This window comes from Balaenoptera physalus (assembly GCF_965194825.1).
Source record: "Balaenoptera physalus genome assembly, chromosome: 4".
Lineage (NCBI taxonomy): Eukaryota > Metazoa > Chordata > Mammalia > Artiodactyla > Balaenopteridae > Balaenoptera > Balaenoptera physalus.
The window spans coordinates 65,297,384-65,319,864 of record NC_138891.1 but is presented as its reverse complement, the minus strand read 5'-3'; the positions used below and the strand labels follow the sequence as shown (position 1 = coordinate 65,319,864).

Here is a 22,481-nt window from a genome sequence, read left to right as displayed (position 1 = left end):
ATGGCCAATACTGGAGAAAGAAGGCTGCCCTTCACCAATGGGTGCACCCCAAGCACATCCCACAAAGCTTCCAATTCACAATCTCTTCCTTGGATGACAGGAGAGGAGGATAGGAGGAAAGTGGGGAGAGCTACTCTGGGGCTGTAGGTGAAACTGCCAGGTCCTTGGTGGTCATTTGTCTCCTTGGTTCATGCCTATGGTAGAAAATCCTGCTTCATGTGCACATTGGAATCACCTGGCAAACCTTTGAAAAATATTGATTCCTAGGTCTCCAGGATCAGTTAAACCAAAAAATCTCCTGGTGTAAGGCCCAAGCAACAACATTTTTTAAAGCTCCCAAGTAATTGTAATGCTCAGCCTGGGTTGAGAACCACTGGCCTTGACCTTCACTTTCCATTCACTCATTACAGCAAATATTTACTGAGTGTCTACTACATACCAGGCATTCTTTCAGGGGTGCTGGGGTCTGAGCCCTGAACTAAGCAGACAAAAATACCAGCCTTCATGAAACTTGTCTTTTCATGCTACACCCACAGGTGCTTGGGGTACATCACAGGCTTTAGAAACAAGTGGACCCCCTTCTAACCCAGGTCCCACCCTAGTATGTGAGGGGAACCTTGGGCATGTGCCGGCCACTCTGAGTCTCTGGCAGGGTTTCCATATGCAACGTTGGGCTCCCCATACTCGCTTTGCAAGGCAGTGAGAGTGAAGTGAGATGAAGGGACCAGCTGGAGGAGGGAGAGGGGAGAGGGGAGAGGGGCCAGCCACACAGTAGATGTGGAGCATGTTGTGCTTCTTATCACACAAAAGAGGGAAGAAACCCGGGCATGGGGAACCATTCCAGTGGGAAGCTAATCAATCAAATTTTAAATAAAATCTCTGAAAAACTGTTCGGGAAGGGAAAAAAATTAAAAGAGGCTTTTTGAGCACAGTGCAGGGGAAGGAGGAAAAACCAAATGTAACAACTGCTTCCTTCTTGCCAAAGTTTTGGAAACTTTGCACCTCAAAGTAGGTGGTTTCACACCCTGTGGGGACCCAGCTGGAGGAGCAGGTGAGAACCACGGGGGCGTAGGTCGAGGGAACAGACACATGGTGCAGATCTTTGATGAGGCTGGAGGAGGTGGGTGGGGGGTGGTAAAAAAAAACCCGGGAGAACTCCACAGGGATGCTTGAGAAGGCATCTGTCTCTTGAAGATCAAAAAACCATGAAACTTGGGAGGGATCTTAGAGCTCATGTCTCCCAAACCTCTGTGACAAGGACACATCGGCCTGGAGGGGCGAGGGGACTTCTCAGGTCTCACAGCCAGCTAGAATGAAGTCCAGGAACAAGGAGTCCCAGGGCTCACTCTTCCTCCTCAGATGGGAAGCCACAGACCCGGGGGAAAATATCCTGGTCACAAAGCAGGCACAGCCCCTGACGTGCCTTCACCTGATCGTATCCGCCTGATTTATTCTGGCTGCTCCTGCTGGGGGTGGAACCTCGAGGGAGGGCCAGGTCTCATTCCAATCACCTGCTGCCCTGGGATCTCCAGATGGGCTGGGTCCCTCCAGCCCAAGCTGGAAAAATGGAAACGTTCCCCAGATTGTTCAGAGGCGGCCCTTAGCCTGCTGTTAAGAGGCTGCCTCACTTGGACCCTCCTCTCAGCAAAAAGTCTTCCTCTTTTCCACCTCAAACATGAAGACAACAGCATCTGGGTCCTTCCCATACCTCCAGGAGGTGGTGAGACTCAGAATGCCACTCGGTAAAGGGGTCTGCGTCACACCCGTCTGCCCGCAGAGGGCCTGTCAGCAAAGTGGGACCCCTCCCTCTGCTCCATTCACTCCATTTCATCCCAGGAGCCTTTGCTGTGACAGGTGCTGGTGGAAGAGAGAAATTAGAGATGGTCCCTGTTCTCGAGAATCATAATGTAACCAGGGGGACATACACACAACCTTCACAGAGAGTAGTTTTCTCTTCCGTCCTCCAGTCCATCGTCTAGTTCTCCACCTCTCGAACAACAGCCCCTCCCAGCCCTGGGATTCTGTAGAGACCCCAGTAATGACATCCTGGTGTACTGCCCTGGGGTCCACGTGGAGGCTGCAGAGTGGTGGGCTTGAGGGTGACCACCAGACCTGCTGTGTTTGGTCCATGTGGGGTTTTATTAGTTTATTTTTAATTCAAGCCAACTTTTGAAAATTTAGAAGTTTCATATAAAAATACTGATCTCAAGTTTCTCTTTAAAAAATAGGGAACTCTGGCAACATTGGGCCTGTATTGAACTGGGGCTGAAAGCAGCTGCCCCTCTTCATGAATAAATCAGCTCATCCACAAAACCACAGCATTGCCTGTCAGGAGTGCAAGAAAGGAAGTTAGGTTTATCCAGCTGATAGGTCCTTAACATCTGATGGGATGAACTTTGTGGCCCTTTTCAAATCTATTTTGTGATTAGCTGTTTCATGCCCTTGTGAAGTTTGCTAGCCTTTGATTCTAATGCTCTGCTTGGCTTTTCCAACCTGAGTGTCAGGAGGCCCTCCCTCCCCTGATGATCACCTCCCCGTTGATTCTTGGAGGGGGTCATGATTTGTATTTGTTTATAAAATAAAACCTGTAATTTTGTTATATTAGGGAAATGGGCTATAGTGGCTGTCCAGCTACTGGCTGGTGAATACATCCTCCATCATTTCTGAAATCACATTCTTGATACACAAAAAAGACTCACTTTGAATTATGAATCTTAAATTCTATGCTACCCTTTAGACAAGGACTTTTTAGTTTGACACAGTCCCTACCAGTATTTATTGGCTTCTCAACACTGTGGTTGACTATTGGTTGCCTTTTATTATCATCCTCCTATTGTCAAACAATTGTAAATGCTATTTTTTTATGATAGTGAAATATTTTTCCGTACTCATATTCTTATGTCTCCCTAAAGGTGGTAAAAATGAAAGCTAGCCAGAGGAGCCATGTACTTAAAAAACTAGAAAGTATTTCTTTGTGAAATAAAAACTGGTTTTATATGCTTAAGATGCTAAGTGGATCTGTTATTTTTTTAAATCTTGACTAATTCATTCATTTACATAGTCTGCCTGACCCTTACAGAAGCTTACATTTGCACTGGTAGCTAAGGAACTGATCCATCTTGCTCTCCCAGCCCCCTCCCTTCTGAGACACAAGCTTCCCTGTGCATTTTACACAAGAAAGAACAAGCAAATCAGCGTGCAGGGCCCACACTACTACTCAGTCATGCAGGCCCAGGCATGTTTAAGTCCAGCACGGGACCCCCATCACATGCCTAACCCTCTCCCACAAGCAACGTGGGCCACCTGTGCAGTCACACAGGGCTCGTCCTCACAAGGGACTCTGCACTTGGTTTCATGCTCTGCTGTTGCTGTCATAAATTCTTAAGCATTTTATCTTAGAACTCATGCTTTGTAAATGAAGTCTGATGGGACAGTGGAGCAAGTGAGAGTGAGCAGAGGAGACGCCCCAGGGTGCAGCAGGATATGGATGGTCCCAAGTCCGCTGCCACAGTGGACAGCAGGCAGCACGTGTGCCCAATGGTTGGCTGGGCAGCTGGGGCAGGAGCTGGTAGCGATGACAGTGCCTGTAGCAGCAGAAGCAGCCGTGGTGGCCGCAGCAGCCCGGCCCTGGGAGAAAGGAGGGCCTCTGCATGAGAGCAGCAGCAAGACTGCTGGTGGGAGGCCAGCTTGCCTGTCTGTCCTCGGAACCCATCCCTGCAGCATCTGCACAAGTAAGAACTCTGAGGCCCGAACGCCAAGATAGGAGCAGCCAAAGCTCAGACAGTAAACTTTGTCAGTAAATTATTACAAAATAAAAGCATGCACGTGGCAAGAAAGCATATCAGGGAGTTACAGCATTCTTCAGCGTTCGGACTCTGGTTTTGAAAACTGATGCAAAATTGCAAGGCAAATATGCACAGCCTTAGAGTAGATATTATATTTAGAGATTATTGCATTCCAAGGAAAAAAGACTATTTTCATACAAAGTTTTAGATAAACCAATTTTAAATAAGGAAGACAATTATAAAATTTCCTTGTAATTGATGGTACAGTGATAGAATGCATAAACAGATGTTCTGAATTATATAAAATCACGAGGCCACTTTCGGTCTCATGAATGAATTTCACAAGTTATAGGAAATGCAAGAGGAAACTTTAAAATGTCATTGTATAAAATTCCTTTAAAATTAAACTCAGACTACATGAAACTGGTTTGTATTAAGAGTTAAATCTTTTTAGAAAAACTGTTTCACAAGAATCATCAGCACTAGATGTACTACAATATATGTCTCAAAATAATTCATCAGAAGTTTACCCCAATGTTGCCACAGCCTGTAAAATACTCTTAATAGCCCAGTAATACTTGCATCAGCAGAAAGATTATTCTCAAAATGAAAAGATCAGTTGTCAGCTTGTAGTCCTGCATTTGCCAAGAGCCACTCATACTGCCTTTAACTATATTGAAAATGAAATCGCTGAAAGTAAATTTGCAGAAAAATCTTATCTGTCAATATATCACATCAATAAAGTATTATTATTTATTGTATTCTATAGAATTATGACACCAAGTTGCTGTTCTTTTGCAACTTGTAAATTTACTATATATATATATATATATATATTGCTATTTATCACCCTTATTATGTTTTTTTTTTTAAACTTATTTATTTATTTAGGCTGTGTTGGGTCTTGCTGCGCGCGGGCTTTTCTCTAGTTGCAGAGAGCGGGGGCTACTCTTCATTGCGGTGCGCAGGCTTCTCATCGCGGTGGCTTCTCTTGCTGCGGAGCCCGGGCTCTAGAGCGCAGGCTCAGTAGTTGTGGCGCACGGGCTTAGTTGCTCCGCGGCATGTGGGATCTTCCCGGACCAGGGCTCGAGCCCGTGTCCCCTGCATTGGCAGGCGGATTCTTAACCCCTGCGCCACCAGGGAAGTCCCATCACCCTTATTATGTTTTATAAGTAAAAAAATTTTAAGGAAAAAGCCTTATATTTTAGTACCTTTAATAGCCCCCTTTTCCTGCTTTTTGAACAAATGGTGCTGCACTTTGATTTAGCATTGGGCCCTACAAACTATGTAGACCACTCTGCCCCCAACGTTCTTCCCCCCAGGTCCTTCGGTTTTCCTTTTTTTTTTTTTTTTTTTAATTTTTATTTATTATTTATTTTTCGCTGTGTTGGGTCTTTGTTTCTTTTCTTTTTATTTATTTATTTGGCTGTGTTGGGTCTTCGTTTCCGCTCAAGGGCTTCCTCTAGTTGCGGCAAGCGGGGACCACTCTTCATCGTGGTGCGTGGGCCTCTCACTATCGTGGCCTCTCTTGTTGCGGAGCACAGGCTCCAGACGCGCAGGCTCAGTAGCTGTGGCTCACGGGCCCAGCTGCTCCGCGGCATGTGGGATCTTCCCAGACCAGGGCTCGAACCCGTGTCCCCTGCATTGGCAGGCAGATTCTCAACCACTGCGCCACCATGGAAGCCCCGGTTTTCCTTTATGAGGTATAGTTTTGAATCCTCCTACCACTTTCATGCTTGCTATCTCCCTTTTGTGGAAGTCCTTCCAAAAACCTGCTTGCAGAGCCCTGGGGTGCTCTGGCCGGCACGGAGAAGATGCAGACTACTAACCCACAACCACGGGAGCAGCGCTTCCCTCGAGGCCGCCGGAGCCTGCGGGAAGGTGTTGGCAGCCTTCTCTCACTGCTGGCCCTGGCTAATTTTGCAGCCAGCTGAAAAGTCCAGATTTCCACCCTCCGTGCTTGCTGTCAAGCTATGCCTCACCCATTCTGTATGTGTCGGGGTGCTTTCACCCTAGTGAAGATCTTTCCATTTATCTGGTCTAATTCCAAATTTTCTCATCTTGCTGAGATGATTTTAGACCCAAATTCCACTCCCTAATGCTTTAGCTTTTCGTTATAGCTCCGTGATCACTATGCCTCCTCTGTTCTTATCTTGGCCACTGATAAAACTGGACTTGCTAGAGGGTGCTACCTAATACAGGAGAAGGCAGTACCTACAAGGCTTTAACTTGGCTGGGGCCCTTTGCCTCTCCCTGTTCCTTTCTCTCCCTCTCGTTCCTGCCCCCATTAACCCAAATATGCATGATGCCTCTCGAAAGCCTTATCTTTCATCATCTTCCCCCTATTAGGCATTCCACTCAGGATGCGTGCACTCAGGAATAGCTCTGGGTAAAATGGTGAAGTGTGCAGAGCTCTCTCTCTTCCTGCTTCCCGTGTCTTCAACCCCCAAGGTCATAGGGCAGGCAGACGAGACCACTGCTGTCTGCGGTTCTCATTGCTGGAAGCAGCCTGGGTCTTCTTCAAGCTGAGGTATCACTTACCAAATATGCAGCTTTGCAGCAGCAGGAAGAAAAAGGCAAATCAAATGCTGAGGCCCTCGGGATTTAATTTCCCTTCTGGGAGAACTTCCTTCAGTCCAATAATGTTGTGCAGAAGACCTGGCTTTGAGAAGAGCATCTTATCTGTCTTACCAATCTCTGACAAGTTGGCTATGTACCTCACTCAGGTAACAAGAGTTGCAAAAAGATGACAGCTTGGGACTATAGATAGACGGGAGGCAGCAGAGAGTAAGATTTAATTTCCTGTTTCTTTGGACACTATAGCACCACCTCTTCTAACTATAAACCATTACATGTGAGTCATTGTTTCCAGCCTGACCTTGGGCTCTACCTTCCAGACAAGTGATCTCACACCTCTGAGTTCAGGTTCACCTATCCCGCACCTGCAGGGTCTGGGGTTCCCTGGCTGGAGCTGAGGACCCCGTCAATGTTCACATTACCTGTAACTCTGGTTTCTGAACCTATGCCTGGCTGAAGCCTCAGAACCCACGAATCTCCTAGTTCTTCACTGATCTCAGCACCACAGCTTTGTTTTATTCTTTGGCATCCATGGATTCCCCTGGTTCTTAACTGCCTGATTCCTGACCCATAACCTCTCTCCAGGCTTAAGCCTCATCTCCATTGCAACACAAGCGTGACTTCATTGTCCTGGTTCATCTCCAATATCCTCCATCATCTTTGATGCTGGTGTGACAAAATAGTTCCTGTTTCTTCCTCATCATTTTACATCCAAGCTACACAACCTCCTCATCTGTACTGGCCATAGTCTTGAATTACTGGGACAACCTGTTAAAAATAGACTCTCTTGAAAATTCTAGGAAATGTGCTCCTTTGAGTCAACTGGGTGTTGCCCTTGCTGCTCTCATGTGAGCAGTAGATCCTCCTTTCTTTTCTAGCCATACCCAACTATTTTGCTTTTGCAAACATTGAGTGTTGTGAACAGATGGGCTTTTTGTAAATCAGACTATATTGTAAGTGATCCAAAACAACTCTTTGTCAAAAGGAATCCTGAGAAAAATCTCGCATAATGAAAAACTTACCTGCACTAATGTAACTGCTTCCCAGAGCTGAATTTTCATGTAGGGGGGTCCTTTAAGTGGCACTTTGGTTCTCTGTCACCTGTCTTCTCCATTGGCTGCTCAGCTAGACTCTTAGCGGTATGTCCATGATTCATGGAGCTCATCCAAGCTGCACGCTCTACCTACCTCATCTATGTATTTATGGAAAACCAGTGTTTTCAGATGCTGTGTTTAAAGATTCAAGGTCCTTTCTGAAATATAGTTTTAAAAAGGTTCAAATTAACTGTGATTCCTGATGACGATTTCGCTGTTGCTGCTTAGCACCAGGAAAATGTAAGTTATGAGTTACAGTGAAATCTTCATGGAGAAAATGCAGTGGCTGTTCTACTTTCAGGAACAGCCCTCTTGGGATTGGTACCATGTACTTTTCAAAGAACAAATCTGAGTCTCGAGCAGTCTGGAGGCTGCCCATTTAACAAGTCACCTCTGTGCCCAGGACCACGCTTTGCTGTCTGCGCCCGCAGGACGGTGGCACACACAGAGGAGGGGCCTGGCTCTCACCAAGCTGCCCCCATCTGTACAGCCACTGAGCAGCTCTGACAGTCTCAGGCCCTGCCCTGTCTTGGGGCCTCAGACTTAGAAGGGCCCTGGAGGCTGCCCTAAGGTCAAGTTTAGACACCAATGCAGAGTTATACCCTGTGCCTCTGGCTGAAAATGCCGATTTCCCCAGCAACTTTCTACCCGACTCAAATAACACCACCTCTCAGAGGCCGGCCCTTGCCCTTCCTTCTCCCTCAACTCAGAGGCTCCCAGGGGAGAATTAATTGGCCCAAGAGACACAGCTTTCAACACACAGGTTCCAGTGCTGGTCTTCCTCCTGTGGGTTCATACTTGACATTCAGGGCAAGCAGGGACTTTTGGACCCAGCCTGGGGGTGAAGGGAGCCAGAGAGGCCCCTCATTTGCATAGGATCTCACTGCAGGTGTGCTTATTTAAAGAATCACAGAGAGGAGCAGAGGGAGAGCAGACCTCTAGCTCCTCTTCTTCCCCTGCCTGGCTCTGCATTTCCCTCCTATCTGAGGGGCCGTCAGTGCCATGGGGGTTGGACTTCCAAAATGAAAACTGAGAGCTTCCATTCCTATAAGATTTTTCAAGAAATCACACCTGTGTCCTCCCATATATCATAACTTTCCAGATGGGATAGCAGACCTCTTTTCTTCCCTTGCCCCCAACACACACACACAAACACACAGACACGCACACACACCTGTTTTTTTCCTTCCAGCACAGACAGTGTGACCAGTTGAAGGAGGGGAGGAGGACTGGTCTACACTGGTGTTGGGAAGCCTCAGTGGTGCTGTTCTTCCTCTAAGGGGGAAAAGTGAGGTTCTGGAGAAATCTAAGCCAGCAGCTGTTTCCCAATGGGGCAGAGCTGGGCTACACATTCACTAGCTGTGTGATCTTGGGCAAGTCACTAACATAAAAGGGGGGAATAATAACAAGAGCTGCCAGGTATTGATCTCTTACTATGAGTTAATACTCTGACTAAACAGCTTTCTGGAATTACCCCATTTAATCCTCACAGTAATCCAGTGAAGAAGATACTGTTTTTATCTCTTACTTTTTAATAGTGGAAAAGCCAAGAAATAAAAATATATTATCAGGGGCAAAATGTATATTGATTGGTGTTTCCAAATATTATCCCACGACACATAAGAGAGAAACACAAATTCTATTCACGGTCGGCCTGGCAGGCCCCCATCCATCCATCCATCCGTCCATCTATCCATTCATCCAACCATCCATTGAGCAACCCATCCATCTAGGACCCCACAAGCCTTGTGCTACTGTTCTGCAACGTTCGCCCCACCAGTTAACGCTGTTAAACTCTAGCATTTCAGGTTAATGGACAATATTGAATCATCTAGAGATAAACTTGATGTTTGCCCAATGGCCAGGACAATTTATGGCGCAGTAGTTCTAGGAGAGGGCCAAGGAGAGGGTCAGAGTGGCCATCACCCCCAGAAATCTCACCTAATGTCCTGGGGCCCTAGGAATTTTCCACAGTTGGGAAAAGTCATCCCTCCTGCCCTCACACATTCTTAGAAGGGCTGCCTGCCAAAGTCCTGGACTCTAAATGTGTGATGAACTGATTTAAAAATTCTTCTCTTCTTCATCTTCATCTTTCCCTAAATCCCTGGTGGGAATAGAATTGTGGTAAGTTTTAGGTAACAGCCTCACAACCTTAATTTTATTTATCTGACAAGTCTGGCCCTGGAGACAGCAGCTGTAAGCTTATGCAAAACAGCATGGAAATTACTAACTTTCCAGCCAAGGGTTCTGCTACTCTCCTAACAGGACTGCAGGGCTGATTGTAACAAAGCTGTCCTCAGGACTCTTAGAAAAAAAACAAAAACAAAAACAAAAATCTTTGTGCAAGCTCTGCACAAGAGACAGCAAGGGAAAACTGAACTTGAAATCAAACTTCCTGGAGAAGTTTTCTCCCCTGGTTTTGCAGCCCTGTCCGCGCTCCCTGAAGCCGTCAAGGGTAGTGAGTCAGCTCAGGAGCAAACACCTCTCGTGAGGGTTGTAGGGGCATCTGCTCCGCTGTTTATCAGACTTTCTATTCTCTCCCCTGGGGATGGCAGGCCTGGAGCAGGAAAAGCAGCAGGAGGCTAAAGAAAGAAAGTAAAATGAAAACTGTAAATAAGAAGAGAGGCACAAAAATAAGCAGAGGTTCCTCTTTCCTGAGCAGGTTGAAGTACCTGGACACAAAGATTAATGAGCCTGTGACCGGATGTTAAAGGAGCTTGGGCGTGAGGTGCTCTGAGATGGATTGGGAAGGGAAGGTTTAACCACCAAGGGAGGGAAGGTGGGTCAGGCGCTGGGGGGAGGTGGGAGGGGATGAGGGGAAAGCAGTGAGGCTGGTGGGACCAGAGATCCCGAGGATGAGGGGCCTGGCAAGGGAGGGGAGCAGCGAGTTTGAATCCTCAGGAGGACTTGGTAAGAGGTGGTAGGCATCCCAGCAGGTGGGAGAAAGGGTCGAGTTCTGCAATAGGTACTCGCAGAGGAGGCAAGGGGACAGGACAGTAGGGGGACAGGAAAGGGAACAGACAAAATCTAGGCAGGTCCAGGGCTAGAGACACCACGCAGATTCTCAGGACAAGAGAGACTTAGACACAGTATAGAATCCAACAACGAAGGTGGAATCAGATTCAGGGATGCAATGGCAGAGTGGGACCGGCAGCCTAGGTGTGGACGCTGGGCCACCACAGCTGCCCTAAAGCTCCTCAACCCAGCTTTCCGGACTGAGGTCATTGGCCCCGAGCCTGGGTTCAGGGCTGGATTTGCAGGAGAGGTGGGGGGCTGGGGCAAGATATCAGGCTGGATTAGGTAGAGGAGCTTCCAGCCTGGCATCTTGCATAATCTGAAGAATTTGGGTGCAAAACTAGCACCGTTTAGGGCAGTGCTTCTCAGCCCTCACCACACATTAGAATCACCTGGGAGTTTTAAAATACACCGGTACCAGGGCAAGCCCTCTCCCGCATCCCAACCTACCCCGCACCAATGAAATGAGACTCTGTGATTCTCCAGGTGTGTTCCATGTCAGCCAAGGTTGAAAACTCTGGGCGTACAGGCAAGAGCGGCACTCTCGGTGTCCACTAAAGATGTGCTCTGCACCACGGTCCCCATGGTCAACCCGTGGCTACTGAGCATTTGAAATGAGACTAGTTTGAATTGAGATGTGCTATAAGCCTACAACACACACTGGATTTTGAAGACAGCTTGAAAAAAAAGAATGTAAAATATCTCGTTAATAGTGAGATACTTGTCGAAGAGCTATTTTGGATATCTTAGCTTAAATAACATACAGTATTATTAAAATCAGTTTCACCTGTTTGTTCTCACGTGCCCGAATGTGGCTGCTAGGAAATTTATACTCACGTGTGTGGTTTGCATTATATTTCTTTGGAGCAGTGCCTTCGCTCAGTTACGATTCACAAACCATGAAACCGAAATTGCTTTTCCAATATTGCTGCTGCAGATGATAATGGGCTGGGAAAAAAAGCACTTATCGCAGTTTGTAATTATATATTTATTTGTGTGTTTACTTATTTAGTGTCTGATTTCCTCAGTGGACCATCTGTCTTGTTTACCTCTCTATTTCAGCACCTAGCTGAGTATCTGGGACAAAGTAACAGCTCAATAAATATTTGTTAAGTGAATGGGTGGAGGAATGAATGAAAGAATGAACCAACCGATGAATAAAATAGATCTCTTTCCTATTGCTGCATTCCCTAGACACACAGGTTCATCAGTAAGTCTCCTGCTAAGGCTTGTACTGCAAAAAAGGGACCGTTTTGCATAGAAGGGAAGGACTGTAGCCAAGGTGAAGTGCAAGGGCTTAGATGGCAGATGGACCCGGGTTCAAATCCAGGCTCAGCCAAGGCAACTCAGCCTCTTGAACTCTGTGATTTCTCTCATCTACAAAACGGAGATAAGATTATCTCACAGGGTTATTGTGTTAGGAGGGCTTAGCAATGCCTAGCACAATGTAAGGCAGTCATCAGTTTAAGAAGGAGAATGAACAGAACAGGATTAGTCTCTAGGATGTAATCTGTTCTCCACAGGACATTGCAGCCCTGCTTTACCTCCTGGGGGGTAAACCTGCTGCCCTCACTTGGGCCTTGGGCCCAAGAATAAAGTACACTTTATTCTTTAAAGTCTGACTTTCTGTGCCTTTGGGCAGTTTATGACAATGGAGGAACTTCTGGAGGAATTAAAATGTCTAATGTCTTGGTGCTACATAAAAAGATGTTTGCTTTGGCTGATAGCACAGCCTTGGCCATTGACTACTCTCAGACTGCATCTTTCTTCCCACCTTCTCAGCTGAGCACTCCTTAGACTGCACTTTGGAATGAGTCTCAGATTCAGATCAGGACCTTTGCAGATGGGCAGGGGTTTTTACATCCATATCTTGTTTGGCACAAAAGGAATTGCTTCCTCCTTATCTTGCTTACAAAGCCCATGACATGACCATGGGAACAAAGAGGGGCTGGTAGGAAACATGAGGCTTGACCAGGATGTCCAAAATGTTCTAGTCTGGCCAGACAGTATACTAAGAGCTGTCCTATTTATCAGGCTCACAACTGAAGAGGGAAAGTGGGGCAACTGTCAAAAAAAAAAAAAAAGAAGGAAAGAAAGCAGCTTATTTTCTCCTTTGGGGGCTATTTGTAATTAATATTCAAGTGAATTTATCCAGATAAAGAAAAAGCTATCCATATGGACATGTTTTAGTAATTTATGGGTCTCTTCAAGATGGGTAGAAGCATATCTGTGTGCCCGGGCTGATGCTGTGATGATCAGCAAAAGATTTTGCATATCCTCATCCCCAGGTTTGGAACACTCTACAACCATAGGGACATATGTTTGACAGGTCAGGTCAGTTGTAAAGCCTACAGAATCATTAATGCTGTCAAAGCCCACATTGTCTGCAGTCAACAGAGGGAATGAAATGTCAAAATGAGATTGAAAATAATAAGCTGGCCAAGATTTGTGCAGAAACTGGGTGGAAGAGTCCAGATGCACTGCCTGTGGCTCTTAGGTTGGTTAGGTCTACAACACACAAATTCCCAAGAATTTACCCTCATGAAACATTAATGAGCGAGACTCTGGTTTCTTCCTCAGCAGCTAGACCAACAGAACATTCCTGAGCCAGATAACATTGTGTTATATTCCAGGGCATTAACAAGAGTGTCAAGGGACCATTCACAGGCTCAAGAAACCCTACCACCCACCTGGATAGACATGGCCATGACATAAAGCCTCGTGCCTGGTCAAGTTTCATCAGCAGAAACCATTGCCTAAGGCTCCTTGGAAAGGGCTTTAACAAGTTCTATAGTGTGTGAATGTCCTGTCTAGTGCCAAGGCCTTTGTCTTGGATCCATGCCTCCCACTGAACAAAAACATGGAACACAGCCCTGAATTATTAGTCTTCATTTTTCTCATAGATACAGGCATCGACTCACTTCCAACTTGAGTCCAGACTCATCTGAATTACCCACAGAAGCACTTGGCAATGACCTGAAACCACACGGACAGCTGGCCAACCGACTCTAACCATGACCTGCTGACTGGTAATTCATCCTCGTGTTCCAGACTCGTCCAGCAACTGCTGCAAGCAACTCTAAGTGCATTCCATCCTGCAACTCTCAGCCAGACTCAGGAAAAGCTCCAGTGAGATGGCACCTAGCCTTTTTGATTCCATTTCTCTCTTTCTAGCTTGATTCTGGTTTGGCACCGAAAAGCTCAGACCTGCACCTGCCTCCTAAAGTGAGGTTTGGCCTTGGCCACCTCTAATCACCTCTGGGACCAAAATCTATAAAATTTTAAAGGCAGAATTATTGTATTGGTTCTGTATCAACTAGGATGGGTTAGATTGTACTGTGGTAACAAGCAACCGTCAAATCTCAGTGACTTAAAACCACAAATTTGACCTCTTGTTCGCTTGTATGTCCCTATAGGGATAGTGGGAGCTCTGTTTCACATCATCCTCCCACGTCTACAGTAGTTGGGACCACTTGGTGCAGAGGCAAGCACTCCTACTCATGTCAAGAGCATGCAGAAAATTCTGGAGTCTGGAGTCAGGTTCCCTGAGAAACAGACTGTGGTAGACATTTGTGTGCGGCATGACTGTTCCTGGGAACAACCCCTGTAAGGGAGTGAGGAAGCAGGAATGAGCTCGAGGAGGAGCTGAATTGTAACACAGTTATCACAGAGGCCTCAGCCAATTCTGTGGGGAGTTCTGGTACTGGGTTAGTCCTTCTGAATTGTTTCAAATTGAGGCAAGAGAGCCCCAGCTTGCTCTGCCCACAGCTCCTTTTAGTGGAGGGCAGTTCTTAAGAGGGGCTCAGACGTGAACAGTCAGTAGCCAACACTCATGGGAACTCAGGGAATGGGAGCCTCGGCCCAAAATGGAAGGATCTGGGCATCCACTACAGTCCACTGCTGGCACTGATCAAATCCACTGGCTTTATTTAGTAAGTTCAATCCATCTGGGAACAACTCTTCTGGGATTCTGGTTAGTCCCCTTTGCCACTTGCCAGAGGAAGATTAGAGGGATGATCTGTAACCCAAGAGGCTGCAGTTGGGTTCAAGGCCACAATTACTCATTTTATATTCCTCTCTCTGCTGACTTTGCTTGTCAAGGTGTTTAATCTGATGGGATGACCCAGACCATCACCCCTGAGCTGATGGTCAGTATGCTGTTCTCTGTTCATGGCTGCTGCACTCGTCAATTTACCATCACTGATTGGTACCACCAATTTACCATCATTCTTTCCTACTTCGACCCCTTGGTTCCTAGACCCCTGTTTTCTACCTACTGGGGATACCAAATCGAACAATAGTCTTTGATTTAGGGTGTTAACTGCATTGTAGAGGATAGCACCCCTCCTTCACAGAGTTTAGCACCTCCTCTGCGGTAGATGTTCTCTGGTGGACGTTAACATGCAATGCAAAGGTTTTCACTCAACTTACCCACTCCCATAGGTCCATCTACATGCTCTTCCCCAGGCTCCAGGCCTATAATATTTCTCCTTTCCGGCCCCCCCCGGCTAACCAGCCTAGGCATTTTCCATAGCCATGAGTTGTATATTCCTACCTCAATTCCTACTCCATACAAAGTGAATAACCATGTGTTCTGCGTAATGAGGGGGTTTCCCCTTAACACTGTTTTTTCAGGATGGCCCTGAGTGCCACAGCAGTCTATTTTTGGCTAGCGTCTCCAAATCAAGCCAACCCATCCTTGAACCAATCTCAGCCTTTTTCTTCCTCTATCAGCTTGGCCATAACGCATCCTCCATGTGGTCATAAATTTTATGAGGGTGAGACATTGGTACAACAATGGTGGATGACATGGGGATCTGGGCCATCTACTAGTGCAGCTTACATTTGCCTTCTTGCCTTGCTCATGCCCAATCCCAGATGTACCACTTCCATTATATACAGAGGGCTACTGGGCCTGCCGACTTGATGCCTTGGCAGGCTGGACACCACCCAGATCATGATGGGCAGCTTTGGCCACATGGTCACTTGTCAGATGCTCCATCTCTATCAGGGCCAGTGGCATGCCAGGAGCTATTTTTCAAATGGTGTATAGCTCTCCTCTGCAGATGGCATGGCCTTGCTGCAGGACCCCAGGGGTCTGCATTGTGATTCTCCAATTGGAGCATGCCATTAACTCCACATGATGTTTTTTTTCCATCACAGATAACTCTAATATCAGTAGGGTCTGCTCAGTCATTTGACTCAAGCAATATGGTTTTTGCATTGCATCCGAGACTTGCTGTGACTCAAAGCTGACAGCCTTCCATGCTACCTGGTAAATGGGTCAGAACAATATCACTAAGTGGCCTCCAGATCCTAGTGGCCTACCAGGCATTGGCTTCTACCTTAGTGGCAGGAGGTGTGAGATGCAATGATTTGTCCCTTATTTTCAAGAGATGTCACTGCAAGCCCAAAACCGCTGGACCCCTAAAGAGTTCACTAATGTGATAGTATGTTCTGTTCTTCTCAGACATTGTATCAGGTGGTACATGATGTTGATGTGTCTCATGACTGGTGACGTTAACTTTGACTACTTGGTTAAGGTGCTGCTGCCAGGTTTCTCCTCTGTAAAGTTTGATTTTTTCCCCCCCAAGTAATTAATAAGTATGTGATGAGACACTTTGATACTATGTAAATATCCTATTTATCATCACACTTTCACCCCCTGATTTTAACATCCATTAATGTTTCTTGCCTGCAACAATTAGTACTGTGGTATTTGTCAAATGGTGATTTTCTATTTCTATATTCCCTTCTACTTTTATTAATCGAAAATCTTCTATAAGTAAGAGCTATCTCTTGTTCCTCATTTCTTTATTTAATCAATTATTTTATTTATACCACTATAAACTCATGGATATGAGCTTTTTCTATAGGTTACAATCCATTACTATCATTATTTATTTTATTGTCCAAGTTATCCCAGATTTAGCCATTGGGATTCTTTCAAGTCAAGCACTTCCTTAAAGGTAAACACTTTTTATTGAAATTGGTGAAGACCGTTGTCTTTTTCTACTGCAACTTCTTTTCCATCACGTTCTCCCTCATCCCAGGTAATGCTGTGGTACTGATGGGCATTTTGGATATTTGGCTAAGGGGAAGTTGAGTTGGGGACATATTTAATTTAGTTATTCCATTTAATGGGATATAATTATGTGGTTTGAAATCACTATCACTTCCATGTATAGTTGAGTTATTGTTGGCTATCTGGTGTAGGAATGGCTTCCAGGAATATTTCTACTGTGCAAAATGTGCAGGACCAGAGGTTTTATTTCAGTGTGAATGTGTCCTACAGCACACAACACTGGAATTATGTTCATAATGACTGGTCTGCCATTATAAATCTGTTCTAGTCTCGCTACATGGATACAACAACCTTTAAGACTCTACAATTTATTTTTGAAGACTCAGAAGAGAAGCTCAAATACAAATAAGTAGCAGGGTATTTACTTAAAAGTTCATAAAGCTCAATATGTCATTTTAATTCAATTTGAAAAGATTTTGGAACATTACAATAAAGGAAATAAGGGAGATTAGACTCCCAATGTTAACATATGTGAAGGTGACATTCATTTATCATCTTTTTTTTTGTATTTATTTATTTATTTTGGCTGCACCGGGTCTTAGTTGCGGCACGTGGGATCTTCGTTGTGGCATGCAGACTCTTAGTTGCGGCATGCAGACTCCTTAGTTGCGGCATGTGTGTGGGATCTAGTTCCCCGACCAGGGATGGAACCCCGGGCCCCTGCATTGGGACAGCAGAGTCTTACCCACTGGACCACCAGTGAAGTCCGTCATTTATCATCTTTAAATACATTTATTCAAGAACTGAGAGAAATTTCAGGAAAAAAGTCAATGAAAAAAGAAAAGCAATGAAATAAATGGAAATTAGTCTGACATCAAAGATAGAACTATAACCAAAAAATGTTTAATCATATCTACAGCAGTAATTCAGTAAGTGGAAGAGATAACTTTGCAATAGAATAATAATGAATAGATTCTTGGATTGTTTAATAATCCAGTTAATGAAGAGGAGTGGATCATATGAACACGTTGGGGAAAGATTTACGTTCCTCACTGATAAACAGACACCTATGAGGATAACATACAACTCATGATACACCTCTGTAAGGAGGACATGGATGACCAACTGATTAATGAATCAATGAGTAATTCTCAATTCAAGGATTGTTTAAGATTAGTCACTGCTGAAGAAAACTTGATATGCTCTGAAGTCTAGCAATCATATGGAAAGAAATTTTGTTGGAAGTTTTCCCCAAATTGACAACAATCCTAAACATTTACATGGCATTTCCAATAATGAGTTGTGAAGCTAGAAGAAATTTTTTGAAACAATCAATAAGAAAAGAATGTTGAACAAACATGCTAGATATAAGACTAACTGTCTCCTCTCTGCAGATCTATCATTAAATTGGTGCCATTTGAAGAAGTGATCTAAAAAGTATGTGGTTCAAAAAAGGTAGGAAAAAATACTTTAGTCATATGTCAGGCAGTTAACAAAGTATCATTTTTCTGGATTTTGTGATGTTTATGGCATTGGTCAGCGTTTTTAAGCTTTGAATTTTGTTATGATTTCTTTTCTCATTCTAAATAAATCGTGACTTTCAAATCTCACTTTGTATCCATGATTTGGTATTCTTTTTCTTAAAGAGGGCTCCACATGGTACAAGCTTCAGGCCTCACAAAATCTAAATCTGCCTCTTCTCTCACATCTCAAAAACGATGGGTTTAAAAGCATGCCCCATCCCTTGGAGGGGGCTTTCCCTGACCTGGGTACTTGAGTCCCGACTTTGCCCCAGTGCATTTAGGCACTTCACATGCAGGAAGTCAGGGAGGGTCACATGTTGCCCATTGCTGTCAGGCCCAGCGGAGAGAGAATCCGAGGAAAAGCAGCTCTCAGATCTCCTGCCATGCAGTCCGACACCTTAACCTCCCATTCATTAGGTGTGAAATGGTTGCTGTGAGTGTTTGCGTGTGTTTAGCCAGCAGGTCTGCAAGAAGTGTGAAGCTCTGTTTGCTGCCAGTTTTATTCTCCAAATAGAAACTGGTAGTGGGGGGTGATGACAGGAGATTGTACCAGGTGGAAGGGATTTTTTTTTTAATTATTTATTTATTTATTTATTTATTTTTGGCAGTGTTGGGTCTTCGTTTCTGTGTGAGGGCCTTCTCCAGCTGCGGCAAGCGGGGGCCACTCTTCATGGCGGTGCGCGGGCCTCTCACTATCGTGGCCTCTCTTGTTGCGGAGCACAGGCTCCAGACGCACAGACTCAGCAGTTGTGGCTCACGGGCCTAGTTGCTCCACGGCATGTGGAATCTTCCCAGACCAGGGCTTGAACCCGTGTCCCCTGCATTGGCAGGCAGATTCTCAACCACTGCGCCACCAGGGAAGCCCGGAAGGGCTTATTAATATCACCATTTCTCACCATGATAAACGAGTGTCCTGGGGGCACTGAGGAGCTGACAGTTTTCATTTGCTTGCAGATGAAGCCCTCATAGAACCTTAGCTTTTACAGCCTGAAATGGATTTGCTGCAATCACAAATGAATGGCATCCTCAAGACCATGAGTTCTTATCAAATCACCTGGTAGACATGGGATTAGGCTAAAAACACCCCCAGTCTATCTCCATCTTTCCATCCCTCATTTTGTCTTCAGGTAGAGCATAGCCTTATTATCCTCATCTTAGTTCTTGTGCTGCTTCTCCTCCTAGAATGTTCTTCCCCCATCTCTATTTTCCACAATGGTATCATCCTTCAAAAACTAGCTCAAATGCTGCCTGCAAAAGAAGTCAACTTGGGTCCCTTCCATACCCCCATCTCCCTGTCTGTGTGTCATTGCTCTATCTAGAGCAACTCTTAACTGCCACCTGAAAGTATAGTTATTTATTCATCCAGAAATGAAAAACTCGTGAGAGCAGGACCCAAGCCTGAATTACTGCTATGATCCCATATGGGCCAGGAAAGTGGCAGTGCATGATAAATAAATGTTTAACAAATCATTGACCGTGAGCATTCACTTTTCTCGTGCATGCAACGCACTCAGCCCAGGTCCTGACACATAGTAGGTGCTTAATAAATGGTAGCTATTATTTTTGTTTCCATACAGATTTCAAAGCAGCTCTGAGATGCGCTAGACCCAGCAGGGAAGGCAGTACTGAGTTGTGATGAGGATACAATGGCTATAAATCCTGTTCTGCCGTTTACTAGCTGTGGGACTTGGGCAAGTTATAACCACCATAGTTTCCTCATCTGTGAAAAGGAGCAATAATAATAAGCTGTCATGAGTATTAAATGACTTAGCACATGTAGCACACATAGAAGACAGCCTGCCACACAGTAAGTTCTATGTTAGTACTAATAATTATTATTAGTGTTACTGCTGTAGTTATTATCCGGTGGTTTAGGATAGGTGCCACCCATTTCCCAAGACCTCTGAGAATCCAGTCCCTCTTGGGTTAGTGCATGAAAGGCTGTGGGCTAATTCCAGACAATGGCTCCTCTCCCAGGGCCCTCAAAATGTACTGCTTCCCCTCCAGACTCCTTTGGCCAGTGGAAGAGGACCCAGGGGCAGGCGTAAACACTGCCTTCACATATCTGAAGGGCAGTCACATGGAAAAGGAGAGGATTCACCTTGGCTTCAAAGGGCACACATTGAACCAGGGATGGAAGTTATAGAGAAGCCAAAACCAGCCCAGTGAGAGCAGCCCTTGGTAGCGCTCAGAGTGGCCAGCTGTGCACCGGGCTGCCTGGGAGGAAGCAAGCTCTCTGTCAGTGGGAGTGTTCAAGCCGAGCCCAGATCACCTGTTGTCACGGTTGCTATGGAAAAGATTAAGACCCCTGTATTAGTTATATATTGCTATGCAACAAATACCATACAACTTAGCGGCTTAAACAACACATTTTTATTACCTCGCCATGTTTGTAGGTAACGGATTTGGAGGCGGCTTAGCTAGGTGGCTCTGAAGGGCAGTTGCCTGGAAGAGGAGAAGATTCAGGGTTTCCCATGGGGCTGCATCCTCCGGGTCGGCTGTGGTTGCAGTCATCTGTTGGCTGGACTGGGACCTGAGGATCTGCTCCCCAGAAAGCTCACTCACACGGCTGTGGGATAGAGGGCTCAGTTCCTCACTCTGTGACCTTCTCCACAGGGCTGCTTGAGTGTCCTTCTGACGTGGCGTCTGGCTTCCTAAAGAGTACATGATCCCAAAGAAACAGCAAAACAGAAGTGCAATGTCTTTTATGATCTAACCTTGGATGTCATATTCTATCATTTCTGCTACATTCTACTGTTTAAAAGTATATAGGCCATACTCAAGAGAGGAATTAGGCTGCTCTGAAGGGGGAGATTTAAAGTTCGTGGACTTACTTTATTTTATTTATTTATTTTCCTATTTAACTTTTAATTTTTTTAATTTTTAATTTTTATTGGAGTATAGTTGATTTACAATGTTGTGTTACTTTCAGATGCATAGCAAAGTGAATCAGTTATACATATACATATACCCACTCTTTTTTAGATTCCTTTCCCATATAGACCATTGCAGAACACTGAGTAGAGTTCCCTGTGCTATACAGCAGGTCCTTATTAGTTAGCTATTTTATACATAGTAGTGTGTATATGTGTGGACTTATTTTAGAACCACCACAGCCCCTTAAATGCTGAAGCACTGTGACTGCTTATGTTATTACTAGGCCAGAGGTTTTTGATTAGTAGTGATGCTAAGCCCCTTTGCTAAAGTTACTCAAAAAACACAGGAAGAGTCGCTGCTTTGCTCCATCCCCACTGAGTAACTTAAGCAGGTGTATCTCGTCCAGGACAACACAGCCTCATCAGTCACTCTCTTTGTCTCTAGGGCCTGGATGTCCCCACTCCAAACCACTTCCTAACTTCACGTTCTCTTATAACATCAGGAGAGCGCATCCTCTTTTGGAGGCCAAGGTAGGTGACGGTGGAAGGATGGAGAAATGGAAACTTAGTAGGTGCTCAGAGCCTCTAGCCCCCTGGTACTGGCCTGCCCTACAGATTTCCTTAAAGAAAAGAACAGGTGGAAGGTACTGGGAGGGAGCTGAAGCTTAATAAATGGCATACCTAATGCAAAAATAAACTGTGGCCCATCTGAGGTCTTGAGCACACTGACACGATGTCAGAGTTATCCATATTCATGAGCATGTTTGTAACATGTGCTCCCGCCTTCACCGTAGTCCACAAAGCCTTTGAAATATTAGATGGTTTCTAGATTTGTAATGTCAGTGATTAAGCTGTTATTGGATGGAGACCCTGGATTAGCAGGGTTGTTTAAAGGTTAATTTTGTTTAATAGTCAAATTCCTGTGGCCCACAGCTCAGAATGGTCCCGGGGAGGACATGCGTGTGCAAGGCAATGGAACCCATTTATCTTACAGTTGTCTTTCTCTATTCAGTGAAAGGGCATATTGCTCTTCTCAGTAGGAGATCAGTAAGTAAAGAAGGAAGAAGTAGTACAGAAAGAGCTTTCGTAAATGACATCGGGGCAGTTTGCGTGTGTGTGCACGTGTGCGAGTGTTTTGGGGCAGGGGGAATGGTTAATGCTTTCTCCAGCAAAAGTGTTGGCAAAAGGTAGTAAAAATGCCAGGTCTGGGGGCTTCCCTGGTGGTGGAGTGGTTGAGAATCTGCCTGCCAATGCAGGGGACGCGGGTTCGAGCCCTGGTCTGGGAAGATCCCACATGCCGCGGAGCAACTAGGCCCGTGAGCCACAACTACTGAGCCTGCGCGTCTGGAGCCTGTGCTCCGCAACAAGAGAGGCCGCAATAGTGAGAGGCCCGCGCACCGCGATGAAGAGTGGCCCCCGCTCGCCACAACTAGAGAAAGCCCTCGCCCAGAAACGAAGACCCAACACAGCCAAAAAAAAAATAAATAAAATAAAGAATTTAAAAAAAAAACAATGCCAGGTCTTTCTACAGAGTACCTCTAAAATTAACGTTCATAACAACTGTATGAAGTGGGTATTATTATTTT

The 22,481-nt window shown here is 45.3% G+C and overlaps 1 protein-coding gene across 4 annotated transcripts in view; it reads left to right on the top strand.

Moving 5' to 3' along the window:
- TBCCD1 (TBCC domain containing 1) overlaps positions 1-22,479 on the top strand; it is a 105,741-nt gene extending 83,262 nt beyond the window's left edge. For all 4 annotated transcript variants that reach the window (XM_082461465.1, XM_082461464.1, XM_082461463.1 and 1 more), the window contains one exon: positions 13,375-22,479. The gene's annotated coding sequence lies outside the window, so the exon portion shown is untranslated. The remainder of the gene's footprint in view (positions 1-13,374) is intronic.
- The last annotated feature ends 2 nt before the right edge of the window (positions 22,480-22,481 follow it).